A 26,860-nucleotide genomic window follows, 5' to 3' on the forward strand; every position below is an offset into this window, starting at 1 on the left:
GGGGGACTTGTGCTGGAAATTGCAAACAGGAGAGAAGCTGCACGAAGAGATAATAATCACTGTTGAGAATACTGTCAATTTTTGAGAGTGAGTTTCTGGTGAGTTTCCCCACTCCCTCTCCACTCTGTCATCCTCTCGGAGTGAACCGTGGAAAGACTTGTTAATGAGCTCTTTTCCTTTTCCTCTGTATTTCCCTTGTTCTCACCCTCTCACACCTGTGCCAAATGTCCCTTTGTCAGGAGCGAATTCAGTGTCACTTTTGGCCAAGTTGAGTGCCCATTATAGCCACAAATATCTTTAAAGACCTCTCTTCCAGCCTGTGCCACCGCGGGGCCTCTGGAGAGGTAGGTGTCAGTGTGAAGGTTAATGACATCTTCCATCTTCTATCAGAAGTTCTATTTTTGGTGTCCTAAATGGAAGACATCCAATGTTGCCTTATTCTCCCTCCCTGCCTATTAGCAGCTTTTGAAGAGTCAGAGCTGCACGAATGCTCGAAATTGGTGTGTTCTAGCATGGGTTCAGTGACACAAGCAATTTGAATGTCCACAGCTTTAAAATGACTTGGCAGTCTGTTTATAAAATGTTCTGTGGTCTGAAAGGAGGTGAAAACATGCCACATATGTTAGGGATCCTTTGATTGTTTCTGGAGCTAGGTAATCTTTGTGATAAAATTGAGAGAACGGCTCAGACCGGAGCCATCCAAGTAGCCCTTTAGAATCCTGCCTCGTTCCCAGGCCTGCTATACCTCGGGATTCCTGGGGAGAAAAATGAAAGGGAAGGAGGTTTAGCTGTAAATGCAGGGGCTGTGCAATCCGGCTGGACAAAGGTTGGCGGTATTGAGGACTGTTTATTGCACTGGTGATTTGTGACTTTCCCTAACCCCCTCCTGGGTTAAATACAAGGGCTCAAAATGCAAAGTGACATTGGGGCTCGGAGACCAGGGAACATGATGCCAGGTGCCTGTCCCACTGTCTCCCGCCGCTACAGAGCTCAGCGCAACAGAAGAGCACGTGTGTGGTGGCAGGAACCGGGGAAGGACCCTCTTAGCTCATCTCTTCCCCGTGAGAGGTCCCATGTCTGTGAGCTCCTTCAGGCCGGGTCTGAGGAATTCTCTTCCCCAGGCCAGCCACTAACTGTGACTGATTCAACAGCAATGTCATAGGGAGAGTGGACAGCAGTTTCTAGAACTTTATATTAAACCAAGAGGAATGAATTAATAAGTGGTATATTTAACCTCAGGCATATTGGGTAATTTAGATGAACTTTTGTTTAGCAGAATGTTCGTTTTCATGCTTTAAAATGAAAGCACAATTTTGTGGAAAGTATCCCTTGTTGAAAAATCTAAATTTGAGGAGTGCCCAGGTCGGTGAAGGCTCTGACTTTCAGCTCAGGTGGTGATCTAAGGGTTGTGAGATCAAGCCCTGTGTCAGGCTCCATGATAGTTGTGGAGCCTACGTAAGACCCTCTCTCTTCTGCTCCCTTTGTCCCCCCCACCAAAAAAAAATCCAAAACAGAACAAAGCAAAAACTCTCAATTTGAGAAACACCCACATACGTCAAAGAGGCATGAAGATGTTCATCGAACAATGTTTGTTTTACAACAAATGTCAGGACACGTGCCGGTTTCTTATTCCCGTACGTGTAACAGATTACCGTGAAGTTGGTGTCTTAAAACACAAATTTATTCTCCCACAGTTGGGGAGGTCAGAAGTCTGAAGTGGGCTGGCAGGGCTGCTCTCAGGGAGAATCCATTTCCCTCCCTTTTCTGGTTTCCAGAAACTGCCTGCGTTCCGTGGCTGGTGGCCCGTCCCCCATGCTGACGCCCAGCAGCATCTTCCCGTTTCTCTGCACTGCTGAGGTCACATCCCCTTGTCTGGACTCTGACTCCCCCTAGCTCTTATGAGGACCTTTGCGATGACACTGGGCCCACCTGAACCTTCCAGGTTACTCTTCCTATCTCAAGACCTTTGAGTTAATCACAGGTACAAAGGCCCTTTTGCCATGTAAGGTAGCGTATGGGGGTTCAGGTGTGGACAGCTTTGGGGGGATGTTAACTCAGCTGGCCACAGAAGAATCTGCATCGACTAAGACAGACAAGATGCCGCCCCAGTACCAAACAGCTCTCAAACCCCGGGGCCTTCAACAGTGATGGTCGATTCTCACTCATACTCCACATGCCTCCTCCACATCAGGGAGGAGCTCTGTTTTATGTCATCTCCCTCAGGGACCAACTGAGGGTGGCGAATCAGGCAGGTTTTTAGCATTGGCCTTGAAGTGAGATGTGGGGCTTGTGCTCACATTTCATTGGTCAGAGTAAGTCAGGTGACCATGACTGCCTGCAGAACAGCGCTGACAAGGGCAGTGGAACCAGCTGCCTAGAGCAGGAGGCTGGAAACCATCTGAAACAAAGGCGTGGCCATCTCACAACCTACATGTGCATCCCTCTGAGGAGGCAGGGTGACGTGGGGTTTTTCTGCACCGTGTGTACCATTCAGCAGACATGGGGGGGAGGGACCTACATGCCACCAGGTGGATAGACCTTTAATGCATGTACCCGAGGGAGAGAAATCAAGGGGCAGGAACTCATGTGACGGGAAGGAAGGTCTCTATAAACATGTACCCACAAAAATACCATCTTGTCTCTATAGAGAGTCATATCTGTGGTACCTGGGAATCTGTTCTGGGACTAGCCCAGTGAGAGCAGCACAGTGACCACCTCTAAGGAGAAGGGGCCAAGCCCAGGGTAGGGAGGGAAGCTGCCCGTATTTATAAGGTTTTTATTTTCTAAAAAGGAGAACAAGTTTAGTATTTCTTATTTAAATAAGAATTAATTTTAACTTGATTTTTCTGAGCCCACGGAGAACACAGAGACCCTGACTCCTATCCTAGGGCTGCACCCAGCACCCAAAGCCCCAGCCTGGGGCAGGAGTGTCAAGACTCGTCCCAGCCACTTTCTTGCTCTGTGTCCTTGGGCAAGTGGTTGTCCTCTCTGTGCCCCAGTTTATTTTTTCACCTATGAAATAAGATAAGGTGGTCAGAATTCTCCAGCATGTTCCATTGCCCTTCCCTGTCCTCTTTCAAGGATCGAACTAGATGTCACATATGAAAGCATTTTGCACAATTTTGTATAAAGCACTGCAGGCATTATTTTATTATTAAGTAATACATTGGAATCTAAGTGTTAATAATAAGAGATGACCGCTATCCTTAATCATCCAATTGCATTACTAACATTATTGATAATTATTATTAACATATCTAAAAGCATGATAAAAGTGGATAACTGGAATAAAGTTCAGGTCGAGAACATTGACCTCTCTGGGACAAACCACCTTGTCTGTAAACTCAGCTACTGTCAGACTAGACTCTCTGAATACAAGTGCATTTCCCCAAGGAGCCACTGCCCTGGCCAGGAACATTCTGTGAGCTTCTTGTGTTTGCACAGGTAGACGCAGCTGAGACTCTGCACAAAGGTGATATCCTGAGAACCCTTGTGGGCCTCACCTAGGAACGGCTGAGCCTGGCGTTGTAACGGGGAGTCCCCCCCCCCCCCCCGCCTGATCCTGGGAGGAAACACCTTAGGGCCGCAGCTGCCTCAGATCTCCTTGGGCTTGGAGATAAAAAGGGGGCACAATGGAACGCTACCTAATTTAATCACCCTCAGTCCCTCTCCATCTACCCCCCTTTTCTTCTTCTTCTTCTTTTTTTTTCTTATTTCACACGGGGTGGGGTTGACGGTGAGCCGATGCACCTTCTCCTTGATTCTGAATAAAGTCCGTGAATCCCAGGGGCGGCATCTGGGTGCATGGAGTCTGGGTCCTGTGTGGCACCCTGGCTGCTGGAGGGACAGCTGCCAAAGCAGATAGGGCCTGTGTCTCCTGTGCTCAGCCCCTCGCCCCTAGCCCACCTGGCTTCTCTCTACCCAGGACCTGCCCAGCACCAAGGGCATTGGAGGGAGCCACCTCTCGGGTTAGAAGTGGCTTTCCACAGCTGTGATGTCAGAGTGGGCCCTCCAAGTATGGGGCAAAGCTAGGGGAGGTGTCAAAGCTCATGACTAAAAAGCACAGACCAGCGGGTTGATGACACCCAGTTAGAAGGATTATGTATGCCCCAGCCGTCATTTTAAAAGTGTTTTTTTAATTTTGAAATATTTTGAACAGATAAAAATAAACTCAGCTAAGTGTTAAAAGTTAAAGAAGAGGCTGATTTAGAAATGTGAGACGATTCACACCCTCAATATTTCTGTTAAGTTCTGGGATCCTTTGAAGAGAAGCTTGCTGATTAGAGTTTCTACAATTTCATTAACCCTCAGGAGACAACTAATATAAATGTGATCATCCTCTTTCTTCCTCTTTTGTTTTTAATTTTTAAGAAAAATTTATTTATTTGAGAGAGAGAGAGAAAAGATACATGTGGGGGGAGGGGCAGAGAGAGAAGGAAAACCTCAAGCAGGGACCCCCCAACAGTGCAGGACCCAACATGGGACTGGATCTCACAACCCTGAGATCAGGACCTGAGCAGAAATCAGGAGTTGGCTGCTTCGCAGACTGAGCCACCCAGCTACCTCCTCTTTCTTCTACTTTTTAAAAGAAATCAAGTGCTTTGGCCCCGGCCCAGCCCCCTGCCTCCATGGCATTTGGGCTCTGGAGAAGAGCCCCCATCTCAGGACCTGCAGAGAATTCCTTTTCCACTGCCTCATGTCGTCTGTTGCGCATCAGGCTCGGATGATGACTGCTAGCTATGTCCTCCCTTGAGCGATGGCGGCCGTGTCCTGCCTGATCCTGGGACCTTGGCAGATGGTTCCCTCCTGCCTGGCTCTGGGCTGGGACTCTCACAGGATACCTGGTATCCAAGTCCCTCCAAGCTGCCATGGCATCAATCTTTCAGACCCCCCAGATTTAGGGCTTGGGGTCCTGCTGTTGTTAAATGTCCCAGATCTGAGTCATTGATACAGTAAGCCAACAACCAGGGGACAGAGCACATAGAAGCAGACGTACTATTGAGACGTCAGGCTATGGAGCTTGTGACTATGGGGACAGGCATCTTGGGTTTGAATCCAGATTCTGCTGCTTCACTATGGGAGCTGGGACAAGAGAACCCACCCTCCCCCCAGATGCCGCAGGCCCTTGTCTGCAAAGTAGGAGAATAATAGTATCTACCCTATGGGCCTGATAAGTGGCTTCAGCGAGATACTTCTGAGAAGCAGGCTGGCAAGAGGGGACATACCATAGAAGGTTTGTCAAGAAAATGCCCAAGTCGTTTTGTCTCCTGTGTGTTATTGACACCCCCCCAATGGCCCCTAAAGTAGAAAGAATTCTCATCAGTGTTGTTTCCCTTCTTCACCCCAGGGAGAGGGCAGATGGGGTCCCCGCCAAGGGCCACACAGATGGGGTGCTGGCAGCTGGATGCCAGGCTGAGTCCTGGACCCAACTCCACAGCCGTGAGTGACTCCCCGAATGTGCTTCCCTCCTGCTCCCCGCCCCCATGTAATTCCGTCACTCTAAAAAAATAAAGAACAGAGTCGCGCTGGGTAGCTGGACGCCCTCTGCTCTATTTATTTTCCAGCATCTGCTTCATAAACCGTTGGACGCCCATGTTAATTTTCCTTGTTGCTGTTAACCTCGCCTTCCAATTATGCAAAATGATCAGGCACGGCAGCCCCTTGTTACCAGGGCCCCGTCTTCGGCTGACATTTGCTGCTGTGTATCTTGGCCTTGACTGACACAGCTAGTGATTTCTCACGTTGGCCTCATTTTCTTCAAAGTGCAAATGACTCCATGACTAGATGGGTGTGTGGGGGGCCCAGGAGCTCTTTTTAATGGCTGCGGGGCAGGCAAAGAAAAACTTACAAAAAAAAAAAAAAGAAAAGTCAGGGCTAAAACTCTAGATTTACTTGGTTTCTTCAAAAAACATAAAGTTGGGAGAAACTTAAAAAAAAGTTTTCATGGAACTCTGTGGTTTGGCTCTTCTCCAAAGTTCATGTGGCACATTTCACTTGGCTGCTGAGGCTCCCATGATGGCTCTGTTATGCCTGGTTTCCCAATTAAACCCTGAATCATTCATTCATTCAAGATTGAGTTGTGACCATCTGTTAGGTTTCAGTCACTGTTCTAGGCTTATTGTATAAAGTGGAAGATTGATGAAAGTCTTGGCACTCTGGAGCTCACCTTCTTGTCAAAGACCATCAGTAAAAAGATGACATGTATCTAGTATAAATCAGGAGGTGGCTGGTGCTAAGAAGGAAAGTGTAGCAGGGAATGGTGGGACTGGGGTACCAGTGGGGGCTCCTTAGAGGAAGCTGACATGGAACAGAGACCTGCAAGCTGGGAAGGAAGAAGACAGGCTAATTAATGTCTGGGAAGAGAGTGAATTCTGGGCAGTGGGAACAGCAAGTGCAAAGGCCCTGGGGCAGGAGACTGTCTGGCATGTCTGAGCAGCAGAGACTGAACAGTGTGGCTGCAAGAGAGAGAAGGAGGGAGGCAGGCACACAGAAAAAGCCAGAAGGGTGGGTAAACCAGACCACAGCAGGCATTGTAGGACATCGTGAGGATTTGGATTTTTTCTGAGTGAGGAGGACTTTGAACAGAGGAGAGTGTATTAGTTTGCTATTATTGTGTAATTCATTACTTTATAGCAAATGAACACATATTTAGTGGCTTAAAACAACACAAATTCATTTTCTCAGTTTCTGTGGCCTGGGAGTCAAACACTTTCAGCCTGATCCTCTGCTCACAAAGATAAAAGGGTTTCACAAAGATAAAGTCCGAATGTCAGCTGGTTACAACCTCATCTAGAGCCTGCATTAGGAAAAGGTCTGCTTCTAAACTCCCTCAGATGGTTGACAGAATTAATTTCCTCATGGTTGAAGGACTGGGGTCCCTATTGTCTTGCTAAGTGTTAGCCAGACACGAGCTCTTGGAGATCAACCTCAGGTCCCGGTCCCCTGTCCCTCCTCCATCATAGCTCATGTCTTCTTCAGGGAGATCCTAGCTCCTTTAAAGGGCTCACCTGATTAAGTGAGGCCCACCCGAATTCTCACCATTTTGATTAATTCGAAGTCAATGGATTAGTCACCTAATCGTAAAGGTGATACCCCACATCTTCCCAGTTTCTGTCACACTCTGGGGGGAAGGGATTACACACCAGGGAGGCAGCAATTTGGGGCCATCTTAGAAGCTTCCTGTTACAGAGTGAGCAATTTAACTTATAAATTACAGGGTCACTCTGACCATCGTGTTAAGAGCAAACTGGTGGAAGGCCCGGGGCAGGGGGCCAGGGCAGATCCAGGAGGTCCGTGAGGGAGGAGACATGTAACAGTGGCTTTGACCAAGGCTGTAGGCATGGGGTGACAGAAATGGCCAAAGATTTGCTGTAGAGGTTATGGAATGGATTGGATATTTTTGTAAAATGGATTGATTGAGAAAAATAGAAGCCTGATACGGGTTTTGGGGATGGCTCCAAGCTAATGTGGTCTGAAAAACTCAAATTTTAATCTATGACAGCTTATCGAATTTATCAAGAAGTCTACAGGTTTCCAAAGGGTTAGTTTTGTGCTCGTGGAACTCAAGGCAGACATTTTCTCCTGCTTTGCGATTTCTTCATAAAAATAGCAATATGTTATCTATGCAGATGGAACGTGTGTCATTAGAGTCCCAAACAGCCGTTTTCATCTTTCAGGAAAACAGTATAGAAAAGAAAATGAGATTGCCTTCAACTTCATCAGGAGCTGTTCCCCTTTTTCCCCCACCTCTTGGTTCCTGAAAAAATTGCAGTACAAGACAATCAGTGACAATAATTCAGGGAAGAGCTACAAACAGACCAGGAATTAGCTTGCTTTACTGGTTTTGACTTGAATTAGATGGAAGACAGATGAGTTGAATCAGGTCTGTTATGCAGCCCAAAGTATCACAACGTCACACGGAGCAATAAAGGTGCAAAAATTGAGCAGAAACATATGTTCTTCAGAAATTAGCTGTTAGCTACGTGCCTTTCTCTCATTGATGTTATTGCTTCAAAATCCAATATTATCCGAGAGAAAGGCAACATGGCCACTGGCGGTTGGATGGTGAGCTGTCTTACACTTCATCAGATCCACTCATGAACTTGACACATGGCTTCCCCCACTCAGGAAGACCAGAGGAATGATAGCTTTTCCTCACAGCGCATTAGGGAAAAGGGGCCAGCTTGGCGGGCTGACCACGGGGTGTGTGGCCATTCGGTATAGGCAAGACGTCGGCACAACGTTCTGGGTTTTTCCAAGTACAAAAGACAGATGGCTACAGCCAACACCACCACACTGGGCTCTGGCTCACACGACTTCCTCCCATGACTATGAGATGTTTCCTGGCAGACAAAATGGTGCCTTTGCTACCTGTCTTTCTTCTCTTTGCAAAATGCTGCTGCTGTGTTCATTTCAGATACGACTTTGTTAAGGATGCACCTGGCGATCCAGTGCACATCGGGAACATGTCTTATCAAAAGTGGATGCTACCAGAGCCTCCTCCCTCCCTCAGAGAAGCCTGCAGTGGGCAGAGGGCAGGGGGACAGAGCTCTTTGTTCCATCCGCGGTGTCTCCCTGACAAGAAGATGAGGGGTTTCCAACTCCAAGGCTCCTGGGCTGAAATTCTAATAGTAGAGGGACAGAAAGTAGCTCAAATATTAAACCACGGCTGGCCTGTCATTTTTACTGGAAGGGCTGGAATTTTTCAGTCGATGCCAGAGGAGGGAAGAGGTCAAGTCCGCTGGCTCCGCAGACCATCATCCCTAAGTGTTAACTGAACAAAGGCAAACCCCGAATGTGAGCACAATTCCGAGAGGCCGCTGAGTGGGTGCGCTTCGGTGTCTTGTGCTGAATTTGGTTTTAGGTGTTTATGTCTCCTACGAAGACAGTGAGTGCCTGGAGGAAGGAACCCGTGCCCTAGTGCCTTATTCATCCTGGAGTTCTCCATGCCCAGAGCAGAGCTGGGCTCCTCGGACACTCAGGACTTGGGGCGAGCTGGTGTTCTGGTCTGAATGGGGAGGTCCCAGAGTGTGCCTGCTCACTTCCTTCCAATTCCGCCAATTATTCTGCCTCAGAACTGCCCTCTTGCTAAATTAAGCAGAAGGCATTCGCTGCAAGGATATGGAGTGCCTTTATCAAGAGGTAATGTCTTGCCTCGGGTGATGAAAAAGTCATTCACAAGTAGGGGGTTGGGGTCTAAGTCAGGTTTACCCAGTATGGTCCCTGTTTATGCCTACTTGTTCTGGTGTCATTGTCCAGAGTGACCCCTTTGCTCTCACATGTGTCCCATGGACAGTACATTATGTGGTCAGCTTAGATGCTTATCGGGTACCACTGCGTTTAGACATCAAATTCAATGGTCATCAGGAAATACAGGTCTTGGCTTCACTCTTCAGGACCAGGTGAGGTAGAATGGTCCTGGGGACCTTTCTTTTTTGGGAGGGGGGGTTGGTTTGAAACAATGGAATACTGTGGGCCCGTTTCTAGTAGCTTTCACAAAAGCCCAAGATGAAATTGATTGGATCAGCTTAGCTCACGTGCCCATCCCGTAATGAATTCCTGTTGCCAGGGCAACGCTGGTGCTGTTCGGTTTAACCTGGCTCATTGGCCCCACCTCCCAAGACTGGGGTGCCCTTTCCTGCACACCACATCGACTGGATATTGACTGCGGGGAAGAGTCTTCTAAGTAAAAATCAAGTTGTTGTTATAAACTGCCCCCAACAGAATAGGGGCCCTTTTGAGACAGGGATTTCTGTTCATTTTGTTCAGTGTTCTACTTTGAACGTCTAGAATAGTACTCATTTATAGTAGAAGTTCTTTAAATAGCTATTGAATGAATAAACACCGAGAAGACAAATTGCAAGTCTTCTCAATGCAGCCTCTTGTATAAAATATGAAACACTCCATCGCAACAAATGCCCCATGAAGCGGCCTTGAAATAAAGGTAAACACAGTGACCTTCCCCACAGTAATCATCCTTCGGTGTGGGAAAAACATTTGAAACCGCTGACCCGTGGCCCACGTGGTTCTCTCAGACACCGATGGCACAGCCCCTACCCACATCTCAAGCACTGGACTCTCCCCGGCCGTGTTTACAGCAATCCCAGTGATGTTTACAAGCGCTGTTTACAGGAGGATGGTCCCTCTTCTGGTCAAATTAGGTTGCGGGGCAGGAAAGAACTCACAGGAAGCTGGTGTCTCATAGCCTTCCCTGTGAACCGCACACGCTGGAGGATTTTCTCGTTTGAGCTAATAATGAACTCTGGTTCCTCCTGGGAGTTCAGCTGAACTGCTTACTAGAAGCTCTTCGAGGGCAGGGATGACATCACTCTATTCCTTGCACAGTGCCTGGCACCCAGAAGGGGCTGGAAAATGTGACCTTGTAGCTGAGAAGGTGAATTGGATCTGCTGTACACCCCCCACACACACACACACACCTGTCCTTGGCACAATCCGTGAACAGTTGTATCCATCAGTCAGGGTCTTGTGGTTGCAAGCAACAGAAGCAGGCTTTGGCCAGCGGTATCAAAACAACCTATGGAAGGATGTGGGTGGCTTTGGAAAGAACAGGAAGGACTGGAGGACGGGCTCTGCAGGACAAGAACTGGGTCGGTCCTGGGGCACAGGGGTCAGGAACTCCTGGGTAATCTCTTTTGGGCTTGTGTTTTGGGGTGATGACCCCAAGTCATTCTTATTTCTTGGGTCAGTCATCCCAAGATACAATTTCACGGGAGGGAAATTTAAGCTTCGGCCTCACGTCCACCCTCTGGCCAGAGCAACAGCAGAATGTGTGTGGAAACCTTAAGGGAAAATTGAGGTCCCGGGTGGAAGAGTGGGAAACTGAGGCTGGCCAGCCCTCAGCAGCAAACCCCCCCTCCCTCCAGCCAATTTCTACATTACCCGTCTAGAGATCCTCGCAGCCTTGGATGTGCCTGGCACTTGGTAGGTCTTCAGAAAGTGTTGACTGTGCCCAACTTGCTTCTCCCTCTGAGTTGGAATCAGGTCTCATTTATTTCTGTTTCTTCAGTGGCCAGCTGAGTTCTGGATACAGAATGGAGCCCAATACGTGTTTGTTGAACAGATGAATGATTAGATGCCTCTATTCGAGGGGAGAAAGCTCCCGTCAGACCAACATACTTATCTTTGAGGGACGGGAGAAAATTTCACAGGTGTTCCGAAAAAAATATTCCAAACTCGAGAATAAGGCGTAAAGATGATTGTGAGATCTTTTCATGTCAGGGTTGAGGGCACTGTCGCATGCCCATGGCAAAGGACACCTGACACTAACGAAATGGGACTTTTGATTTCCCATGACTATTGACACAGCCCCGATGTTTCACAATGCTGGAGAGGTAGAGAATAACAGACGGAAAAATGGTAACATACAAAATGTCCTTTTCTTTCCCGACAGTACTAAAGGTAACCCCATAGTGGTAGTAGCGCCGGGAAAACCTGCAGTAGTTGTATCTCACTTAACGTTGCCCTGCACCATCCCTGTTTCCCTGCCCAGAACACTTGCTTGCAGATCCCACTGCGAATCAGCTATGCCATCCCAGTAATAATGTCACTGAGACGTTAAATAGATTTGACAAATGATCATCACATAATACAATTCATCAAAATGATGTTTTTAACATTTTGAGGATTAGACTTTGACACATGCACGTGCACACACATACACATTCTCTCTCTTTCAATCTCTCTCTCTCTCTCTTTTTCCCCTGGGGAAACTAGACTCTTTTTCTTCTAAAACAGAACGGCTTTCATTACATGAAAATCACACATTCATGCCAGAAACACCTTTTCCTGGAATAACATCTGGAATTTATACTGTGACTTTCCTCGACCAAACATTAGCTCTGGCCTCCCAATCTCGGCAGCAGGGAGTTGGGAATTTAACACTGCATTTGTCATCCCCCCCTGTGCCAATTTTTGAAAGTGTTGTAGCTGTGGTCAAGAGCAGAGCTGGGACGCTGGGCTCAGAGAGTAGCCGGGGAGGGGACATTTGCCATGCTGTGTGATCTTCCAGAACCTTTAGAAAGCCCTTCTCCATTCGGGGGGGATATTTCTGTGTCTGCACATCCTGAAAGGAGAAGCCAGGAACCCACCTTCCCAGTCTCCCCCACGGCCGGAAAGCAGACGTATGATGGGGATCCCACTGATGAGTTGAAGACAAAGACTTGAGTGCCAAGGAGAGAAGCGGGTGAGGGGTGGCAGTGGGCAGAGTGCATTCTGGAGAGGGTGGCCGAGAGATCTGGGGTTCTCAGAAGCTACCCAGGAGGCAGAAGGCTGCCCCCTTGTACCCCATCCTTAGCGCCAATGACATGAACCACAGGCTCCATGCCCAACACCAAGGTCAAGGAGCGTGCCTTGTTCCTGGTTACTTCCTCCAAGTTTGATTCTCTGGCTTTGAGGAGATCCTGGCAGCCACTAAATAAATTCCTTTCTGGCCTAAACAAGGAAAGGGGTTCGAAATACGCTGTCTCTTAATACGTCACTTTGACCTATTGAGGATTCTGAGCTGAAGGCATTTGAGAAAGCACAGAGACAGGAAGGGCTCTCCGACTGCCCATTTCTGCCTAAAAGCAGGTCATAAAATTTCCCATGAGAAAGATGGGCCTCCCTGCAGGGAGAAGAGCGTTCTTATCGCCAGAGACTGGGAGTCAATGCCGAAATTGATCTGTCCAAACAAACCTACTAACATAGCCTACATCTTCCATTAGTTTTCCCGATATACCTCCTAGTCACTGTCCCACAATTCATTGCCCCTAGTCCAAGCCACTTTGTCTTGTCACATCCTTACTATTTATCATTCTTTGTTTAAAAAGGGGTATAAGCTATGGGGCCCAGTGGCGTCTTAGAGTCTTGACTGTAATTATTATTTTTTTTTGAAGACTCCCATGTGCACGTAAAAATATTAAATAAAATGTGTAAGCTCTCCCTTGCTAATCTGTCTTACGTCAGCTTAATTCTCAGGCCCGGCCACAGAATCTAAAGAGGGTAGAAGGAAGTTTTGCTTCCCCTATGTTAGCTGGAGTGGATTCTGCTGTTTGCAATTCAGACCCATGCCTGATCCAAACTAAATAATTGGGGAGTGAGGACATCAGAGGTGCCAGATCAAAGATAGCTGGGGAGAGGGACAGGAAGCTCACTCTCCTGGATGAGTTCTAGAAGAGCTGGAGTTTTTCATAGGACTGAGTGAAGCTTTGCATTGCCAACAGCTTACTTTGTTAACAAAGCCTCTAAACTTTTACCCTGTGATTTAAGCAGTATCTCAACTCTAATTATTCTTAAAATTCCCTCCAGTTCTTTGACTTCCGGATTCTATGATGCTTCTTAACAAGTGCATGCGATTGAAGGTTATCTGAAGTTCGACTTGCATCAGTCTTATAAGAGTCACAGTGAAATCTCCGGGGATTAGCATACCCGCCACCTGGCGTGCCAGCAGGGGTTGGCAAATTAAAAATATATAGATTCAAAAATTTGATGATCAGGAAATTACTCCTGAGATGAGCTTTCTTGTTATTGATTCAAAGAAAGATTTGTTATTATGGCAAAATGAAAACAATGCATTATAATATGATGTTTTCTGTGCAGATGGAAAAGGAGCAGAAAATATCTGTCATTTCAGTTCAAAGGAGGAGCCACTTTGCAAAAGAAGAAATGTACACGCTATCACATCAGGAAGTAAAGTGAGTATCCTTGCCATCCTCAGGATACAATACGGGTTCATCAGCCTGGAAATCTCTTTGTGTGGCCCCTTTGTTGTCCACCCTTCTTTCATCCCCCCAGCTGCTGGCAACCATAGGTCTGATCTCCAAACTCTGGAGCTTCCATCACAAGAATGTCCTATAAATGGCATTCTATGTCATGTGACTTTTTTTTCATTTTTTTTAAATTAAATTTTTAAGATTCTTTTATAAACATATATTGTATTATTAGCCCCGGGGGTACAAGTCTGTGAATCGTGCATGTGACTTTTTAAGCCAAACTCTTCTTCCTTAGCAGAATTCTGTGAGATCCCTCCAAGGTATGCATCAACAGCCCCCCCCCTTTTAATTGCTGAATAGTATTCCATGATATGGACACATGGCAATTTGGGTGTGTTTCTGTAACCCCCCCACTCCTATTGGGATCTTTCCCACTGCTTGATTCATATGAATAACCCCATGAACGCTGATGTCCACATGTTTGCACGGACATGTGTTTTCACTTGTTGTGACTTGCGACTGGAAAATATATGGGGAATGTTTTGTTACTAAAAATAGTGTGAGTGCGTGTGGTTGGGAGGGAGCAAAATCAACACGTCTTCTACACTGAGCCAAGTGTTGGTGTTGTTGTTTTTTAATAGAATAAAGTCAGTTTGGGTGGTTTATCCTTACAGTTCACCAACTCTCACATCTCTTTATAGCTCATTCGTTATGAGAACAAAAGCAATGGGAGTTCTTTTGATTTCTACAGTTGTGGTTAAAACATGTTGACCAGCCTCCATGTAGAACATGTTTTCTCTATGTTTTCTCCTCCCGCTTCTTAATGGATTTAAGATGAAATACAGTTGCAGCGTGGGTGACAGCTATGGAGCTCAGATAATCCCCCACATGGCGCCATGCATCCAAGCCTCACTGGTTCATTCCTACCTGTCACTAGACACTATTGCTAAATTTAGGTCTCTTTCTCTCTTTTAAAAGATTTTATTTTATTTATTTGACAGAAAGAGAGACACAGTGGGAGAGGGAACACAAGCTGGGGGAGTGGGAGGAGAAGCAGGCTTCCCATCCCGGGGCCCTGGGATCATGACCTGAGCCAAAGGCAGACACTTAACAACTGAGCCACCTAGGTGACCCAATTTAGCTCTCTTTTGACACAGCCATTAAAGTGTCCATCCCTGATGCCAGCACTTCTAAATGCTTCTTTCCTGTGCATCAGATTCAATATTGGGGAAGTACTACTGATTTGCCCAAGTCAGCAGTTATCACCTCTGTGACACTTCTATTTTTTTTTTTTTTTTTTTTTTGCCTGGAGGAAAGTTGAACAGCAATCATCTTTTGAACCGAAGTTTAGAGGGATTCATGGACTTTCAATGTACCCATCTATAGGGGATGGTGGGGGAAGATACTGGGCGTAGTAATCAGGCTGGGCGAGGAGATGTTGCAGCAACAACACTGAACTCTCCATTGGCTTAACACAACACAAGTCTTCTCACTCCCACGGTGCGTTTAAGGTGGGCTCTTTGGGGGGCTCTGATCTCAGTCACTCAGTAGCTCAGTCGGATGGAGGCTGCGCCATCTCATACACAGCCCCGTGAGCGCCCCTGTGGCACAAGAAGGGAGCAGAGCAAATCACAATCCTGCTCTTCCAGATTCTGCTGGGACAAGGCGCTTGTCACTTTCTCTAGGATTTCATTGGCCGGGAGCGGTCACGTGTCCCGAGGCGGGTCTGGGAGTCGGAGCCTCCAGTGGGTGGAGAAGAAGTGGGGAGGCGGGGATATTGGTGAGCCCTGGCTACGTCGGTCCAGAGGAGTGTGGGGTGTGCGGAGGGGAAAACTGACTTCATAGACAACTTTACTCATGTGATGATTTTCTCTTTGACTCTGGATCTCAGCAAATTGTTGCGTCTCCGTGTTGATGGACTAAAGGGAGGTATTATTTGAGGTTGGGCATTTTTGTGCACTCACTATCTCTATAATCTTATTTTTGTCTGCACGAAGGTATTAGCATACATATTCTGGGCTCGGAGCCAAGATGAGTCATTTTGTCTGTTTCCTCATCTCCATGGTGCCCTGGTCCTTGCCAGAACCAAATAGCCATCCCAGCCAGGAACTGCGCCAGGGATCCTAAATCCCCCAGAGCCTGGTGCTGGGTCACCCCTCCTGCTTGGGTGATGGAGCCTACCCTCTACAAACGCCCCCCCCCCCCCCCCCCCGGCAGGGCCAGGCGCCAAGGACAATGCCACTTGGAATCTGATAAGTGACACTTGGTACCCTGCCCAGATCAACTTTTCATCACTTTGGAAAAGGGATGGGCTTGGGACCTTTCAGTCTCCCTGAAACCCTCAGGCATGCCTTGGTTATTATCTGGTGGGATTACTGTAATACTCTGCTGCGTGGATCCCACCCCCACCTCAGGCTACGTGAAGATTCGAGAGGCAGAAAAAGCGAAATGAAAATGTCAGATTTCTATTGGGGATTAAGAGGCACTCAACTCTAGCCAAGTTTTATTTTTCCTATTTTCAAGGAAGAAAGAAACAGTGCAACCCTGAGCTCTCCACTCTCTACAGCATTCCATAAATTTAGGAATTAAAGGAAGAAGAAGGAAAGAAAACAAACAAACAAACAAACAAACACAAACCCCAAAACAAAACCAATTTGGCTAGGCAGCCAGAATTCCTTTGCCTGAAATGTTTCAGTTTTCTATAACGTTGAGGTCAGCACACACAGGTTTCTAAGACCCATCTCTGGTGTGAATGAGGGATGAATCTGGGAGACGGAGGCCTCCTAAAAGTGGCAAATAAAAGAAAATGCAGCCTATCAACCAGCCCAAATTTATTCCACCAACCATCACAAATTTAATCAGAATATTTGCTCAGTAAAATAACCATGTTGACCAATTCTTCTTACTTTGTAAAAGGCAGTTTCGAATTCACTGGTCACATGACTCTGCTCTAGATTCATGTAGTCCTTCACAACTATTTCTAGGTGTAAACATTTTCATCAAAGAAAAACCCATTATAAAAACTCAATTTGTGAAATAAACCAGAAACAAGAGTTCCCTGGGGATGAGTCCTGCCCCCGCACCCACCCTGGCCATTGTCTCTGAATCCTGGAGACACAGTTCACACATTTTAAGAATCCTTGGTACAGACTGAGGGCAGAGTGCATCAGAGAGCATTTGGATGTTTCTAGGGGAGTTCTGGAGTGTCACAATGATTGATGGCTGATGTCCTTTCTCCCATTTAGTGTGTGGGATCAGAACGCTACCGTATGACTTTCCATGGAAGAGACAAACCCTCGCAGTAAAGAATTGTCCTGCCCAAATATCCACATAGCCCTTGTGAAAGGAGATGGAACTATAGGTCTTCCCTGCCTTTCAGGGGTGGGAGTGAAGCATCACCTACCCAGCTTTAGCCTCAGTTTCCCTGAGGAAACTGAGCATGGCGCTCCTCCCACTTTAGCGAACTGCAGGCCAGGAACATCTTGTCCAGCCTCCACTGTCGCCAACGGTGTCCATGGGACATAAGTCTGACTAATGTAACAGGAGAGTTCATTTATTCTGGGGTCTGAAGAACCTTCTAGGAAGGTTTTCATCTTCAATAAAATGGACGCACAAGAAGAAACTCTTTTATTTCCTGGCTTTTAAAAGAATTGGTTGAGGACAAGATGGCTAGCACAGAAGCAGCCATTCTGCGATCATGAGGAGATGTGCTTAAGAACCAAGCCAAGCCTGCCGGCGGGGCAGAGCAAAAAGACAAATGTAGTTAAGCTAAATCAATCATCACTTCTGTCACAGGGGACAATAAATATGCTTCTTTAAGTTTGTGTTAATCAGATATGTGGTTACTGATATCCAAGCACAGTTGAGTGAATATATTTTCTCACTTCAGATTCATCTAATATAGAGCGGAGCTCCAAGGGAATATTCAACACATATATTGACACTTTGATTTTCACTGGAGTTTTTCTTGTTGACTCAGAGGCTGTATAAACCTTTCCCAACATTGCAATTGATCTTCCACTTCTGCCTGGGGGTAGGTGTCTTTGTTCTGTTAAGTACTGCAGGAGCTTCTGGTTATTAACAGCCATTCTAGACTTAAAGTCTTCAGAATCTTTTATCGGTCAGGCCAGCCCCAACACAACCAGGAATGCTCCGCGATAGGAGGTGGCATTCATTCTCTCTCCCCTTCTCTCTCCTCTTAGTATAGATCCGTGTATGGCTCCAGGAGACGCGGGGAGGATGGGAGCTTGTGTGGTGTCTACTAGCCTTTCTCTTCCCTCCTGGTTCCCCAATTCTGAGCTCTGCTGCACCCCCAGAGACAGACCCACATGGCTGTCCAGAGAAGCCCCTGGCTACGGGGCAGGCTCAGCCATCCCAGCTGGGAGAGAGCCTCGAGGGCAGAAATCTGTGTGAATGGAACCCTCAGCCTGTAGGACGTGAGGGGAACTCAGGGTTCTGCCACTCTGGCCCCGAGATAGAGATAGGGCAGGGACACCGGGTCCTAATGCAGTTCTCTCTGTGAGCATCAGAGCTCCTGTGTCCTCCTGCACAGACCTGGGGGCCCTTCGCAGATCCCAGCACAGACGGGATCTGGCCATTGATCTCTTGTTCTGTGTGGCTGGATGATGTCCAGGTCCCCGTGGGGAGACGGCCGTGCCTGCAACTCCTTCCTGAATTCTGACTGACGATCAATAGACAAATTACAATGCAACCCAGGGCTGTGGCGGGGAGGGCATCTTCAGTCCCCAGCAGCACAGCACAAATAACCACAGGGATCCTGAGAAGGGGAGCAGGGGTGAGTCGGCTGCTGGTGGAATGAGCGAAGCTGTTCACAGTCAGGGGTATCTAAGAAAGACACGCAGACGCAGGGGACAGAAATCATCTCAGAGCAAAGCAGACAATGCCCTAGCCAGGGGTTGTACACTTGCAGCCTGAGGTTTTTTAAAAGCATTATTTTATACATCTGGAAAATTGTTAGGTCACAAAGCCTCTGGGTACTCACTGCTCTATGATCAGAAATCTGACCTCAGAAGTGCACTTGAACCTTCCTATTACTAACAAAATTAGGGGAGTGGCTACTTCTTGGGGAGAGGGAGGGAAATCCATGGGATTTATACTTTTAATAATTTGTTTATACTCCCAAATGTTATGTATGTTACTTGGCATAAATGCTATTATTGTTTGTATTTTGCAATCTACTTAGTTTTATTTACTATAATGTCTTTTGAGCTGGACTCTTGTTGATACCTATTTTTTCTCGTTTATTTTCATCTCTGTCCCTGTGCTGTTGTCTTCAGTTGATGGATAGTCAAGCAGACGCTATGTGTTTCACTATCACAGACAAAGCTGCAATGAACAGCTGGTCCCTGGGCATTTGCCCAAGACTCACTCAGGTATTTATCGGGGAGAGAAAGGAACTTGCTTTTCTGGGCAAATAAAGGAAGAGGTAGAATGGAGGTAGGGACCCAGAGGACAGGCAGGCCATCGTGTTTGACCTTTTGGGCCATCCCCACTTTTGGTAAAACCTCTGGATTTTCTTTTGGAGAGAGACCCTTCCCCATTAGGTGTAGCCCTGGTGGGACTATTTGATGAAGATGGCCTTCCTGTCCCCACAAGCCAGAGTGGGGATATGATCCTAGCTGGGTCAGGTGATAGGTGATAGAATCTGAAGGGGAAAATGCAGTCTGAAAATGACTAGACTCGCTGTGCTGTTCTGAAAAAATCATCTTTATTTCCTCTTTGTGGAACCTCAGACATGACTCAATGCTCGCCTTTTAGCTTCTTTTTTGAGCTAACCCACTTCCTTCCAGGAACTCCTTTCTTTGCTTAAGCTGGCTGGACCAGTGTCTGTGGGCCGCAGCCAAAGATCCCTGACTGATACAGCCATCCGGGGAATATACCAAAGGTGGAGGGTGTCTTCCTCCCACCGTGTACCCAGCCCTACCTTGAACAATTCGATCTTGAAAAGGGGGTTGGGCATGACCCCTTTGTTAGGTAGCTAATCCCAAAGTAGGAAAATTCATTCCCAGCCATCAACTCCCATTTATCCAGCATGGGTGTTGAACTAGGCACTGTGTTGACATGGAAGATGTATTCTTCACCCTTGGAGGGGCCCCTATAAAAGCTTGAACTGAATTCTCATGAGGGATCACAGATCATCACACTGAGAAAGCTCCCTTATGTGGACATTTTCCCTGGAGAAGGCAAGGTCTATCTAGGGCGTGTCTCAATTCCTTCTTCTGCAGAGGTCTTGTACCACACTCAGTTTCCATTGAAGGATTATTCTGTGTTCCGGTATGTCCCAGGGACTGAGGAGAAGGAACAGTCCCATCTTCTAAGGCAGAAAAGGTGTTTCATAAATGCATGCCAACACGTGAACTCAGCGGTCACTGCTGCCTCAACAGACCCCATAAACAATAGGTCAGTGATTTCAAATCCATTTTTTCCAAACACAAACAGATGAGTCTGAAAGATACAGATGACTTTCTGGAGGAGGTCACTGTGGGTTATATGTATTTTGATTGCTTCCAAATAGTATTAGAAAAGAATCGAACTTTTCTTACATAGGAGACTGGGCATTGTGAATAGTTGTTTTTAAACTCCTGCATCTCTCTCTCTCAGTGTTTTGGAAAACAGAACCTTCTTATACCACCCACCCTGCACCCCTCCCTTCCACTTTCCTTTGGAGACTGTTCCCTCCAGCTCCTTCAATCCATTTGATCTGGGAAGTCCGAGAAGCCCAAGACCGAGAACTAAGCCAATCGCGTGTAGCGTTTTTTTGTCAGGGCTAAGCCAATCAACACACAGCATTTCTAGAGCTAAGCCAATCATTGCGTGGTGCGCCCTGGCCACAGTGTTTCATCAAGGGTGAGCACGTGACCTAAGGTGACCCAATCGGAATGAGTCTCAGGACTTTACCTGGGTACTCCTAGCTCTTTTCTGCTGAGTTGAACTCAGAGGAAGGGGCAGGAGAGGCCGCACAACCCTCGCCACCCAGAACCTGAGAAGGAAGCAAACACAGCGGCCGAGAGCGCCAAAGCACCAGGGAAACCGAGCCTTGTTGTCCTTGAGTTCAGAATCTAGCCATGCCTGAAACCAGCACAACACTTCGATGTTTAGTTTGGGAAGCTAACAAACTCTCTTCTTGCTGAAACAAGTTTGGTTTGCATTTCCTGCCACACACTACTATAGAGAGAAGAGATCTCCGGAACACTCCAGGGTAGTAGAGCAGCCAAAGTATGGAGGCCTCCGTTTCCCCATCTAGAGTAAGAGGATTTGATCTAAGGAGTTCAGCATCCTCTTCCAGCAGTGCTGTTCTGTTTCTCTGGTTCTGGGCTATTCTTCACTATGTGTTTTTTTTCGAGTATGTGAACTTGGTGCAGAGGGCCTAGTTTCAAGTCTCAATGTCACCACTAGTTGCTGTGACTTTGGGTAATTTACTTAAGCCCCCTGTGTCTCCGTTGTCTTCCCTATAACATGGAGGTAAAAATAGCAGACCCTCAGAGAATCGTGAGATGTGAATGTGGTAATATCTGTCGAGTGACTGCACTTTGCCAGTGGTAGTTCTCCTTGCCATTACATTGTAATTGATAATGATGATCCCTGTCTAAACCTCTCCTTCCTTTCTTGCTGGTCGCCACCATTGCTTAGCGCCGTGCTATCTCGGTCAGGACTGTATCTTGAGACCTTTTTCTTCCTTTTATAGTCCAAACTTTCCTGTTCCGTGTCCCAACAGTAGGGGATTTCTCTTTCCAAGGTCACAGGTACCTAATCTGAGAAGTCAACTCTGTGAAGACGTCCATGGGGTTCACCTTCAGACAGAAGGATAGTAAAACCTTGTTTCTGTGCGTTTAGTTTCTTGTGTGTTTAGTTAATGAATATGGTTTTTGTAATATATATTAATTTTTTGGGCTAATCAGAATCCATTGTACTTTTGGTAACCAAACCCCTGGGAACATTCCCCCTACCCCCCCCACCCCCCACGCCCATGCTCTTGCCTACATGGTTTGACCAGCCCTCGATGTAGCGTGGAACAGGCTCATCTGGGTTTCCTTTCCTGGCAACTGTGATTGGTGCAGGGATCGGCATGTGACGCACTCGGGACCAATGAGATGCCATGAGGCGGCTGTAGTGGCTTCCGGGGGCGTGGCAGACTCTTGTCTGTCCTGCAGTCAAGGACAGGAGATTCTAGGGGTGAACCTGAGAGGGGAAGGAGGAGCCCAGAGACCAGGGGACACTAGTTGGGACCTGGTGACGTCATCTGAACTGCGGGATCCAGTTGTGCCCAAGACTAAGTACTCCTTGTGCTTCGTAGTTACCTGATCGTATAGATTCCTTTAATTCAAAGCTATTTAATTGAGGTTCTTTGTTGTTGTTATTGTGCGCAACTAGGAGTCCTGACTGATAAAATCTTTGAGTTATATGATGTTTGAATTTAAAAAAGAGTATTTAGTGTCTCAGCCTGGAAGGAGCAGTCAGGTAGGATTACAGACACATGGCTGTTGGGGAGGAAGGTGACGGATTTGTGGAAGGTCTCAGATGTTACACAGGTTAGCTGGTTACTATCAGTCTCCAGATTTAGCTGGTTCTGTGAGAAGTCATCAAGCTATCATGGTCTCCCTTCACTCTGCCAGAAGGTGTCTTGTCCCTTTAAGACAGCATGCACATAGCTTAGGATAGCTTTAATTAGTCCAACAGTGGAGAAAATGAGAATGACTTAAAACTAGAACCTTCGGAATGTGATGATGCATGGCCAAAGGGTCCCTGCAGTGGCACTGACATCGTTCAGGAATTTGATGCTGGATCGGGTGGTCTGGTTTCCCTCAACTTTTTTAATGTTGGGTCCCTGATCGGTCAAGACCCCAGATAGATGGGGAAACATTTATATGATGGTAGGAAGATAGCTTTCTAGTCCCAAAGTGAGATTTTCAGTTAGTTTACCACCATTGAGCCAGAAACTCATTGTCTAAAATGGAGATTTCAAAAAGATGTGTAAATGGGCTGTTCGGTTGACTTAAAGGAGCAAAGGTTCCCACCAGCCTTCAGGGCTGGCCATTCATCAAGTGAATCAGCGCATCCAGGCCGGCGTCTGAGTCTGTGTGTGCTTTCGTGGAATAACGGGTCATGTCCTTTTGACTCACTAATCAGTTTCCCCGAGTTTTCTGGGCTAATGAATCACTTTCTCTGGTCTCCATTAGCTGCACATAGTGTTTCTGTTGGAATGACCTTCATGTTTACATTCTTATTTAATAGAGAGCTTTGATGGACACCAGGCCTGCTTATTGATGAGACCCCCTGACCCTGGGTCAGAGCAGGAAATGGGATTTTCAAGCAATGTCACAAAGGTCAGAGAAGGCAGGAAAAAAGAAGTCATTGCCGACGCAATATTGAAATATCCACGAGAAGCAGCAAGAGCCCGCGGGGGTGTTGCATTGGTCAGGGCTCTCCAGATACACAGAACTAGTGGGAGATGGCAGCATGCGTGCGTGTGTGTACAATTTATTGTAAGGAATTGACCCACATGGTTATGGAGACTGAGAAGTCCCATGATCTGCTGTCAGCAAGCTGGAGGCCTAGGAAAGCTGGTGGTGAAAGTCTAGTCTGAGTCCAAAAGCCTGAGAACCAGGGGGGCCAATGGTGCAAGTCCCAGTCCAGGGGCAGGAGAAGACTGATGTCCAAGCTCAAACAGGCACAAACAACAAACTCTCCCTTCTTCCACCTTTTTGTTCTACTCAGGCCCTCCCTGGGGTTAGACGATGTCCATCCACATTTGCAATCAATCTGCTTTCCTCCATCCACTGATTCAAATGCTAATCTCATCCGGAAACACTCAAAGGCACACTCAGAAATAACATTTAATTAAATATCTGGACACTCCCTGACTAGTCAAGTTGCCCCATAAAATGAACCATCACAGTAATGAATTTCTGGGTCCTTGATGAAGGCAAGGCAGAGGAGAAATGCAATTTTTTTTTTTTTCCAGTTTGTAACATTTATTCCAAAAAAACCCAGGTACACAGATTTGACTTGATCAAAGCCTGCGGGTTTTGGAGATGAAAAAGAAGCCGTTACAGACATGAGCTGGAGAGAAAACAAGGGTGCTTCCCAGACTTCACATCTGGAGTTTCTAATTTTGCGAGACGACTCTTTAGTGCAACCAGGACAGGGAAGTTCCACTGCGGTAACAAACATGACCCAGATCTCAGTGGTTCCCAAGAGGAGGTAGTTCATTCTGGCAAAGGCTGCATTTTCGCCTCAGGGCCAGCTACGACTTGCGAACACTGGGACCCGGGCTCAAGGAGGAAGAAGATCCCATGGCTTAAGGGAGAGTGGCTTAGAAAAGATTTGCCCAAAGCGGGACGCAGTCACTTCCTCCCCCATGTCAGGGTAGAAGTTAGTCACACGACTGTACCCACCTTCCAAGGAGGCGGGGAAGAGTCTGGGTGGAAACAGGAGATATTCGGAGATCAGCCCTCAAAACCACCACATCCCAGGAGGGGCAGTGATGTTGCAGCTTGTGAGGCCATAATCCCCCTCTCGTTCGGCAGAGCTGCTGGTGGGCGCGGGCCTCCTAGCTCCTGGGAGAGGCCAGCCCATTCTCCACCCGGGATCTTGACGCCCACAAAGACCCAGGCTTCACTCTCATCCACATGGTCTCATTCTCATGAATTAATACAAATGCATATTCTTTGTGAAAAATGAGCCCTGAAAGGAAAAGCCAGTCATGGAAGGAAGGCACAAGAGGAGAGGTTTAAAGGAATTGTGTTCTCAGCAAACAGCTCTTCTGGGGAAAAAATTGAGTCAAATGCAAAGGACGAACATGACAAAGTTGTGTAAATGACAGAGTGGTGTAAATGTTGATATTTTGCAATAAAAGTGTTGCACCATTCTTTTAAGTCCAGTAAAAGCTAAATATGATCTCTCTGTAATATCCACTGTCCTTTAAAAAAAATATATTGAGTTTTCTTAACCATTAATAATGTGTATCATCCCCTGTTTCTCCTTGGAACTATCTCTTCCACTTGCCCCAATACTTTATTTCAATATATTCTTTTCCTATCAATTGCCTTACTTATAAATTAAGCATGTTCAACATTCCACCTGGATTGAGTTCTTATTGGAATGATTAGTAACACCCACCTGATGAGAACAACATAAACCTATAGTAAATTTGGATAAATAATTACGAGACATCCAACAACATTTTCCACGGAATGCATATCATAGGGACGTGGGTGGAGGGAATCAGGGAGTCTTAATTAGAGGGCACTTGTCCCAGACCCCAGTATGGGAAGCTGCCCCTTTTTTTCACGTGTAGGAGGTTTGCAGAGCTCCAAGCAAGGCACTGTGGGAAGGCTCTGGATGGGGGAAGATCCTGCCTGTTCTCAAGTAGGTCAGTAGTGGGAATACTAGCCTACCGAGTCTGACTTTCTGTGCCCATGTCCTCTTGGGAAATGTGCCCCCAGGAGTAAGCTGGCTTCAATTTAAAAATCCTCCGTTCCCTCACTAGCTGGCCTGGCTTCTCTCTCTGAGCTCACACAGGAATAGCGAATATTGGGGAGGGCACCCTGGGCTCTTTCCACGGTATTTTTCATGATGTCCTTTGTCCCTCACAACAACGCTGGGAGGTACTCAGCAGCAACATCTCCATCACCATCCCGCCATGGGGTGGAGTATTAGATAAATTTTTGTTTGCTCATGGAGGCCTCACACTTCCCTTCCATTCTCCTTCCATGCCCTCTAAGACCCCATCTCTCCATCACTCCCCTCCCCAACCCTAGCACCCCCCACCCCCCCACCCCCTACTCCTCCCCGTCTCTCTCCTCTGTTGTCTTCTGTCCTCCAGGATTCTTTCTCCTGCAAATCATCACCATAGAACCAAGGCTTGGATATTATTTGCATAAAACCATTATAAAAGGGGCAAGAGTGACATATCTTTATGGGCCTGGGTCCAAGCCTGTGACAAATAGAGGAGATCTCAGGGAAAACAAATTGTTAGCGTGTTATGGAAATTTCACTGCAGACACTACATATTTGCATAGAGGAACCGAACAAAGCCTGGGCCAGGCCGATGAATTCCAGTCCCAGACCACCACCATGAAGAGATGGCTGCAAATTAGGTTTGAAATGGACATCCCTGTCCTTAGAGGTTTCACAGTGACAAATGGATTTGTCCCCACGTGGAACACAAACCTACTTTGCTTTCATAGAAGCGAGGAAGACTAATACAGGCCGCGTCTCTGTGCAGCCAGAGTCACCCAGGCCCTGTCAACCTCTGTTAAATAGCCTGGCGCTTCTCAGCCCAGCTCCTTAATTAAGTCGCAATAAGAGTTAGCCCTTGAGAAACCCTTAAACACTTGCATTCCTGAGTCCATTAATTAATATTTAATATTCTTTCATTTAAAGGGGAAAGTGTTTCATTATTTTATTATTATTTATTATTTTTTAATTAATCGTGGTTCCAGGGAATGGTTTGGAAAGGAATCATCTGGTAATATCCATCAGTGTGCGCTCAATGCCATCCCACGTAATATAATGCTAAGAAGAATATACACGAAGTCAAGTAAGGTCTCTAGGAAGCATTTTACTAGGATTTATGCAGGACATACGCTCCAGGCAGCCGGTGTGAGGCTCTGCCAACGGCCTCCAGCCAGTATCCCAAGCTTCCTCTCCTCTCGCCCCTAGCTGTGCATCAGTCAGGAACGGCTGGGATGTGCTTCAGTAGAATAACCCCCAAATGGCCATTGTTGAACATACCAGGATTTATTTTTCTTTCTCATGTAGAATGGAGGTGACCTCGAGGGTGGAGTCCTAGGCTCAGCTGTCCAGGCGGCTCCCATCCGGCGGGGCAGACCTCACAGCACCCGCTGTCACCATCACCGTGCAGGACAGAGAGCCCTAATGTGGCTGCACTTGGGGGAAATGCTTCTGTGATATGACCCGTGATGCCTCTTCCGTGCACAGCAATTGTCTAGAGTGCCTCCCCCGGCACCACTGAGCTTCGAGGGGACAGGAAGAAGCTTTCTGCCCTTTCCTAAGGAGGGGCGATCAGGACCTGCAGAAACCATCAAGGTTTCCATTGTTCCCCCTTCCACAAAAAATTCACTGCTTCTAAGACCCTCCCGTGAACAAAATTTTGGAGCCACAGATGC

General features: G+C 47.0%; 1 long non-coding RNA gene across 1 annotated transcript; it reads left to right on the plus strand.

Annotated features, from left to right (window-relative positions):
- On the plus strand, window positions 1-26,860 carry LOC131808148 (uncharacterized). Its single transcript, XR_009344696.1, has 4 exons — window positions 1-98; window positions 13,597-13,691; window positions 19,007-19,102; window positions 26,493-26,860. It is a non-coding gene; the product is annotated as an uncharacterized LOC131808148 (long non-coding RNA).

This window comes from Mustela lutreola, chromosome 9 (genome assembly GCF_030435805.1).
Source record: "Mustela lutreola isolate mMusLut2 chromosome 9, mMusLut2.pri, whole genome shotgun sequence".
NCBI lineage: Eukaryota > Metazoa > Chordata > Mammalia > Carnivora > Mustelidae > Mustela > Mustela lutreola.